Genomic DNA, 9,095 nt, shown 5'->3' on the forward strand with positions numbered 1-9,095 from the left:
GTGAAGGAAGGACCACCCCCGATGCGTACTTCCAGTTAAACTAAAGGAAAAATGTCTGCTATAAACAACATAATATATGTAAACTTCACTTGTACTTAAAACCAGGCTTGAAAAAATACTAGTGGCAGAAGAAACACCAACAAATCAAAGTGGCAGAGGATAAAAGGCAGATTTCAGAGAGGTCTGAACAAGAAGGCAGCTCTTATGGAAAGCCAGACAGCGCGCAGCCATCCATGAGCTCACAGTAACATCCTCCCAGCAAAGGAGGATTTAAAGAGCCAAATAAGACCATGAAATTCACACAGGGCCTTCAGGGATGGAAGACGTACTACACCTGAAGAAACATATTCCCTAATCAATACCACAAAAGCCCTTAAAATTATCAGGCGAGTTGTTCTAGACTCTCTGGCAGGATTTCTGCAGAGCAGCAAGAGCTATGGTGTGGTGGTCTCTGATAAATCACAAGCCACTACTGCATTGCTGATGCAAAGAAATGAGGTCTATCACGGACTAGATAGCATCTGTCTGGGGCAGAATCATGTTGAGATGTGATGCTGTGACACCAAGGGTCTGACCGAGACTTGACCTTGGCAATGACCTCTACATGGTGTTAGAGAAAGGGAAGCTACCAGGAATTGTGCTCTTGAGGGAGATTTCCTGGGGGGAAATTGGGGAAATCTTTCTACTATCTTGGTGGAGCACAGTTATTCCTGGATGAGCTTCCTCACTAGTTGCTATTTCTAACCTGCTTTCAGTTAAGCACTGGAAGTGTGTTTTCTAAGTCATGGCAAATAGCCTTAAACTGAGTGATCACAGCTTGACTCACTTAAAGTAAAACTATGGCTTTCAATATCAAAAAGGAAGTAGAGCTGGAGGAGTCGGGGGGACTGAAGGGCTGTGACTACTATGATGAACGGGGCTGGAATTTCTATTAGGAGACACAAAAAAATGCCTTCAAATATATCTTCCTGCTAGAAGAGGAAGGTCTCCTCACTGACCTGCATGGATATCTTAAGGAGGCAATGTAGTATGAATCTTATCAAGCATACAAAAAGGGATGCGAAAGCAACCAGGGAAGCATGAGAAGCTGGAGAGAGGAGAGGTAAAATGGGAACTGTCAAAATTAACCTAGCTAGAATTTTTAACGAGGGAAAAAGCCTCAGATGTTTTCCAGCCACAAACATGGAGAGGGGAAAAAGTGTTGTGGTGCAGTAAAAAATGGAGCAGAAATAGGAGTACCGAGGGTTACTTCAACAAGCCTGCCACCCTGCCTGCTATGCTGAGAGAAAAGCTGCTGCAGAGCATGGGACAAAGGCAGGGCAGCAAGTGAGAAGAGGATGTGGAAAGAACGGACCTGAGAGGGAATCACAGCCATAGCATCACATGCGGAAGTCCAGAGGGGCAGAGAAATCTCTATCCTGGGGTTTGAAAAGAACAGGCTCAAGAAACTGCAAGTCAGGAGCATGGATATGTAAATAACTAACCCCTAGACATGCAATAACTGCATTTAGCCAAAGGAACAAGGAGAAAAGTACAGTGTAGGCACTGGCAGGCCACTGAATCTGAACTGACAGCATGGGGAGCTTTCAAAAGCACTTTTTCAAGAAAAATTAGACATTGTGAATCAGGTTCTGCCTCCAATCCTGTTCCTTCCAAGAAATGGGTCCCAGCTCTCTCCTGGCAGGACATGAGTCATTCCGACCACCCTCAGTGAAAGTCAATCGTGTCTGAGTGGGAAGGAGAAAGCCCCTGGCACACGCCATGGATGTTGCTTTCCTGGGCATTGTCTGGGTAACATACTTCCAGACTGAGCTGCCATTCATTTTTGGCAAATAACTAATAATGACTTGCAAAACTTGCTACTGTGTTTTTCATCACAGCTGCTCTGGGAATATGTTTCTGGCACACAAAGCACTGCTACCATCATGACAAAACCAATTATAGTAGTAAAAAAAGCAGGCCAAAAAGATATAAGGTTATTGTCAGGGTGAGGGCAGGGGAATTATTAAGATGTCTACAAAATAGCTTGAGAGAGTTGCTTTCTTATCATGACATCATGAGTTATGCTGACTCAATTATGATGAGTGATAATTATGACAAAAACTGCTCTAGCTATGGCCTTGGGAGATGAAAATCGAGGGGAGGAATTAGCAGGGGGTGGAGAAAAAAAAAAGAAATAAAATTAAGTCACAGGCAACAGTATGAAAAGCTTCAGTATATATTAAGCCAACAGAGGTTGGTTTAAATTACAGTGTTTGAGTGGAGTAGCAGGAAAAATAACTCCACAAAAGCAAGGCAAGGTTTATCTTATAGTGTGTGCCTATATAAAGCTGGGCACCCTGGGGAGGATTAGGGCTCAAAGGAGCCCAGGCAGTGCAAACAACCCAGAAAAGCTGCATGCGCCTGGTCCCCAGGCAGAGGGGGCATTTAGGATTGGAGCCCTGCATCCTCAAGTCTTATTCTTATCATATAGCACTTCTCATAAATCAACCTAACAACCCTATAATACTGGAGGATTTTTATGCCTCTTTAAGCACTCAGAATCTCACCGTTCTGATTGTCAGAAATCTGTCCTTTTTCTCCTAAATTTCCTTATCGTAAAGCTATATCTGGACATTAGGTGTCATCCTGGCACAGTCCACTCTTAAGGATGCAGCAAGAGCCATAACACCCTCTTGACCTCCCTTTTGCATGGATAACCAAGTCAGCATCTCTCAGCTCTGTCACATCAAATGGTCCTTCCTTTCCCTGGGGCTCTGGGAGCTGCTGAGCATATTCCAGGAGGGACACCTGATCCCCCAAAGCTATCTCTGCCCTGGAATTAAGGGTCAGCTGTGTGCTGAGAAACCCACCTCTGAGAAAAGGGCTAAAACCCAAATAAAACCATGTGAGAGCTAAGGAAAGCTGGAAGTAACAAGATGATTTGAGTAAACTTTCAGTTGAGCAAGTTTCATGCAGAAGGCTCAAGTTACATTTTGTGGGCAGGGAGAGGCAAACTCAGGCACAACAGCAGCAGCCTCAAAGCAACGCAGAGATTATTTGTTCCTCACTGCCCCTGTGCCACCCTCCACCACATGGAAAAGTTGGGCAAACAGATACCTTCAGGTTCGCTGTATATTAAAGTGAAGAAAAAAAAAGTCAGAATATCTGAGCTTTTCCTGTCAGTTCTGGGCTGTTAGAAAGGGCTGAGCATTTGTGCCGGGCACAACAGTGCTGGCAGGCAAGGAGCAGCCTGCCGTCCCTTGGCAAAACTTGTAATCCAGGAGCTCAAATTTTACATGTAGCCTGAGACTGCGTATGAAAAAAAAGACATGTAAGGGTTTTGCAGGACATTTGCTGCCTGAGCATACGTGGAGGGCTAAGGCACGGTGCAGGCAGCTCCTGCTGCGCTCCTCTGCAGACCACCCACCACCTCCATGTCCCTGCTCTCAGCGAGTGCTTGTTTTCCCTCCGGTGTCTTCAGGACATCCCAGAGGTTCAATGGACCCAGTGCAATTTGAAAGCTAGACAAACATAAACAGTTGCAGGTTTAGAAAACAGGAGATAGAGATTTTTGCGATAGAGCTGTCAGAGAGTGAGACATAACTATAAAGTCAAAATGAATAACCTGTCTGGCTCAGGAGCATGGAAAATCCACCGAGGGCAGGAATTATGCAACATGGCAAGATGTTAATCAGTTCTGGTTTTTTCAGGTTTTTTTTCTGAAATTGAAACTGGCAACTGGAAAGGGGGTTGCTGGGGGTAAGAGGGGTAGGAGAGAAAACAGGGACTCTTCATTTCTTGGGTTGCTATTTCAAAAGCATGACATGGAGACAGTGGTACCAGGAACAATTTAAAAGGACCCTGTGGTTTTCTCCCCCTGACTACTTTCAAGGAGGATTCAGATGTGACAATGGTGAGGAAAAAAGGGATAGACCCTCTCCCACCCAATAGCTACTTGACAGTAATGCCGCATAGTGAGGGCTCAGTCTGGGATCAGGGTGCTCAAGCACGTCTCTGCCACACTTGGTGACATGGGATATTGCTTGTCTCTGCACTCAGCAACACCTTAAAAAAATGCCTTTCATAGGGGATTAAAATCAAACCAAATGCTGCTGCCTGTCCAAATCCAGAGGAGATGACAGCTGAGAGGTTCGGGTGAAGCTGGGAAAAGTTCACAAGAAATGCTCGTGGGTGGTAGAGTGATGTAACCCTTTAGGTAGCTCACAGCATTTTGAGGTTAGGCATCCATTAACTTTCCATTAAAAACCTGGCAATCTTCACACAAGCGTTGCAACACCCTATTTCCGTACACCCGAGAGTGTGCCGACCCAGGGGCTGCCCCACACCCTGCTTCCCTGGGTGCACAGGTGCTGCTCTGAATGTCAAGAGCCAGAAGCCACATGTTCCCGGGAGGAATGACTCAACACCCAGACCAGAGACACATTCCAATGTGCAGGAAAACAACTGAAACCTTGAGTGGTCTTGCAACATCCAGTCACTTAACAGAGTGAAGAAATCACACACATGAACTGGTTTTCAGCTCAGTTAAGCTGAAGTCTGTCTGCAGAGCCCAAGAGTAACCAGGACCAGAGTTTGCCCCTCCATGTTTTATGGAGAACCCAAACCCAGAGTAACGTGGCCCCAGGTGGACACCAGTGCCCCTTCTCACCCCAAAACCTCAGTGTAGGCAGTGAGCTGTGTGCTGAGTGTTGGTAAAATGCAGAAAGAGCCGGCTCAGACTGTGGTATGGGCAGAGAAAAACAGCTCAAGTTCCCCTCTGCAGGGTTGTAAAACTCCTGCTGTGGGAGGAGGAACCACCTCCTTATCCTACATCCTCTGTACTTGAAAACAACGTCTACAGGAGATTTGCATTTTTGGCACCTTAACAGTTACGTTAAATTTGGCTGGTTTTTTTTCTTTTGTTTTGCAAGCCTGAAAAAGTTCATGCTCTAGAGAGAAGATTAAAATAAACAACAAAAAACAGTGAAAATAAGTATACATTTTTAGTGGGAAAGAGGGTAGTTTTTCAAAATTTTTAAAGCAAAAATTTTGTAGATATGGGGATACATTTGTATTACAGAAAGAGTTGTTAAAAACAAATATTTCAGAGCAAAAAGAAGCTCAGCCCTAGCAGGTGTTTTATGATTTTAATGGAGCCAAGTGAAGAAAGCATCTATCCATTGGAGATGCAATTATGTGTTTGAACTGAAAATACAAACTTTGGAGAAAACAGCAAAATACTCGTCTTCCAAAATATTTAAGTTATTTTGAGCATTTGACCAGTAGGAGGGAGCAAAGCAGGGACAAAACTACTCGTGTAGTGCTTCCAAAAGTACGTATACTACTCATGCTTTTCATAGCTGAATGGTTAACAACAAAGACAATTACATTCTTGCTACAGCTGATTAAACAGTTGATCCCATGGACCCCAGGCTTCTCAGACACAGTTGTTTGCTGTAAGCATAACCAGCAAAACAAAAATAAGGCTAAAGCAGAGATGTTCATCTGTCATGGCTCGGGTTCAGGACAGCAACCCTGGCCAGAGTCATGCATAAATATGAAACACATCCTGTTTATACTAAAATTAATACGATTTAACCAGAACTTAATAGGGTTGGAAATGTGGAGGTGCGGTCAAATTTGTAACTGAATCCCTACCATTCTGTGATACTGTGAACTAGGATCTGAATTGTCCCTCTGCTGCTATCATCAAAGAGCTGAAGCTGCCAAGCCCCGTGTACAGAAGTCCTAGATCCCTCTTGGTTTATGGGTTAACATCCCAGTATTCAATCCATGTTTTCTTGGCTGTACCTAGAGCATCCCACCAGCCCAGCTGGACTACTCTAGATGATGTCTTATGCGTGCAAATAGCTCTCCATTTGGGAAAGCTCTGACTCCCGTTGAGCCTGTGCCATAGGCACATTACTCAAGAGGCTATTCCCCGCCTACAGCTGCTCCTTCAGGGCATCATGAGTTATTTTACATTTAATATCTGACTTCTAGATAAATAAGTCTCATTGAATTCTAATGATCTATCATCTCAGAAGGCATAGACTTATTCCTTGCTACATTCTAGAAATTCTCCTCAAAATTATTTTACATTCAGCTTTAGTTTTCCCCTTTGGAAGCATTGAAAGTTGTCTCCTTAATGTTCTTTTGCAAGAAACAATTGCATTTGTATTGGCAATCCTTTTTTCAAGATATTACTAAATCTCCAGTCCTTTCCCTGTGGGATGACAGAAGTTGGATAAATAAGAAGAAAGCTGGCTTCTGACTACTCTTTGCAAAAGAGGAAAAAAATGTGCTTTAGTATGTAGCATAATAGATAGTATTTCCACATAGTTAGACAGCAACTCTTTCTGTGGAGAAAAAACAGTGCAAGCCTTTCACATTTTAGCCCAAGTGGAGTATTCTCTCCAAAACAAAAATGCTCAAAATGTTCTAGAATGTCTGTATTGTATACTCAGTACACTTTTGACTCTGTATTATTTTTATTAGAGCACATCTTAGACCTGAACACAACTGTCCTTTTTGACCAGTTGTGTATAGACTTTAAAAAAATGCTCCCCCACATTCCCATATTGATAAAGGACCTCCAGTCCTGAAAAGTTTACAAACTAAAAAACCAGGAGAAGCAGTGAGGGAGAGCTACCCCCACCACAGAGCTGGAGACAGCGAGCATGAGAGCTGAGGCAACATCCCCTTGCAGAAGCATGTAGCGGAATTGAGAGGACCATCACAAGCACAATCCTACAGCTGGTATTCCTACAGAGATATTTTGTGCCTTACTTTGAGAGCAATATTTTAGCCTTGGAAGAAATGCCATGTTTCTTTGTGATATCAGTGAGGGAACTCTAGCAAGGGCAAAGGGCTTTCTTTGCTCTTGACCCTGTGCTCTCTAAACAGAGTAACTGTTAGAATTGATTCTTCCAAGGCTTGGTCTTAATCCTAAGAGAGGAGACTGCCTGTTCTAGAAGTGGGAGAAGGAAAAAAAAAATCACAAATATGTCTGCACTAAGGATGCAATGGAAGTTTTTTTTTCCAAGCTATCTTCATACCCCTCATACCTTGGACCTCTTTTGGTACACAAAATGCTATGTAAGGCACCTCAAGAAGACACACCAGCGTCCTCTAACATCAGTACGGAGAATGGGCCTTGCAGTCTACCTGGGCCTGCTGTGTGACATGAAGCTGAGATTTACAGCAAAAGCAGCTAACAGTCACCTGCCACCCAGGGATGTGATCTGCAGGGTCATGTGCACTGGTGTTTCTCCATAGCTAAGTGCCTCTGGAACTGCAACTCCGTTTTATATTTAGTTAATGTCAGGTTAATGGAAACCAACTGGAAAGATTGCCACTGACTCCAAAGGGCCATGCCCCAGCACATAATGTATTAATGGAATAAACTACCCTATTAAATCATCAGAAGTCATGGACAGACTTGTTCCTCGCCTCTAACCCCCTTCCAGATGATACAACTTCCCTTTAAGGGAGGAACAAGAGGAGTTAATCTGGGAACTAAAGACCAGGCTACTGAAATGCGAATTTCACACTCCCTCCAAACAAACACCTCTAAACATGCAAAAAGGGAAAATCAGAGCATGGTCACCAGGGCCAGACCATAATGAGCCACCCTGATCCTGTGGTAGTTCTTTAGTAGGCAAATCCTCCCCTACCTACCCCAGAGGGATCTGGCTATATAGGTAGTAAGGAACGTGCAGGTAAGAAAAGGCTGCCATTGCTCATTAGAGGGCGAGGATGAGAGTGAAAAATAAGCATACTCTGCAAAGCTGCGCTTTGCTGCCTGGGATACATCTCCAAACACTCAGCCCAGCTCGGAGCTAGAGAGCCCTGCAGCTCTTGGAACCTTCTGTTGCAACTTTCCATCCAAAAACTCCACGTGGACTCACTTGTAAATGGCAAGAGATTAGAGAACTTCCCGTCGTCATCACTTATTCACAAAAAGTTTGGAAAAAATCTTGCTTTCTGTGGAAAAAGAAAAAGGACTGGTGTGGGGGGTGGGAGTGGGGGATAAAATGTTTATGGTGTATGTTACCTAAAAAAATTATTCATGTGATGAATCTTTATCTTAAAAGCCCTGGACTAAAAACAAATAAATGAATCATTCAAATTATTATGGAAACAGCCATGTTTCATGTTATTTATATGTTTAATGTTCCTTTTAGGGTTATGGGTTGTTTTTTTTTTAATAAAGAAAGGCAGTTTTCTTAGCATTGCCGTGAATACCAATGTCAAATTCTATTCTAACAGTGTTCAGTGATGCATGAACATCCCAAAGGCAGAATTTTAAAAACACTAAAACCATTTGTTAAAGGATAACTAGACAAGCTGAACAGTTTTTCTTTTCTTTTCCTGCAAACTTTATGAAATGTGGTTTCATATGGATAGTGTCTGAGCCAAACCCCATTAAAATTAACAGGAATCTTTTCACTGACTTTACTTGAACTTTGGATCAGAACCATAAAAATCTTTTTTTACTGGCAATCAGTCTTTGTGACCAAAATTATTGATAAGATCTCAGGAAACCAAAGTATTTATTAAACAGCTAGTGCCTTTCCAACCAGATGGTATGGTACATGCTAGTTACCCTTTAGAGATCTTTAAGCTGCTGCCACTTCAGGTGTGGGATGCCATTTGCAGCAACAAGTAGCTGCAGTGATGTGGGTCCAGTAGATGGTCCTAAGCAAAGGCAGGAGTTCTCCTATCATTTTTTTAGAAAAGGAAGAAATTAAGGGAATCCTGCTATAAGAAGTAAAAGCACTGTCTCAAGCCCAAGCATGTCTTTTGGGAATAGCAGGTTTCCTTTCACCAAGACAGCAACCTCATCCTTGCCGGGTCTTTCCTCAAACAGGTTAAGCAGTGCAATTCTGTTCCAAATGTACACCCGTTCAGTCCTCTGCCATGGTATTTCTAGCCTCATCCTTGTACATTTAATTTTGAATGCAGAAATTTTCTTCCTTTTTACACATCTTATCAACTGTTTCTTTTTTTTTCTCACTCTACATGATATACCACAGGTGCAATATCAGCTCTGCTAACTTTAGCGGTTTTAAACCTGATTTTTTTTTGCATTCATTTCTGAGCCCACAATA

Source organism: Phalacrocorax carbo, chromosome 6 (assembly GCF_963921805.1).
Source record: "Phalacrocorax carbo chromosome 6, bPhaCar2.1, whole genome shotgun sequence".
Lineage (NCBI taxonomy): Eukaryota > Metazoa > Chordata > Aves > Suliformes > Phalacrocoracidae > Phalacrocorax > Phalacrocorax carbo.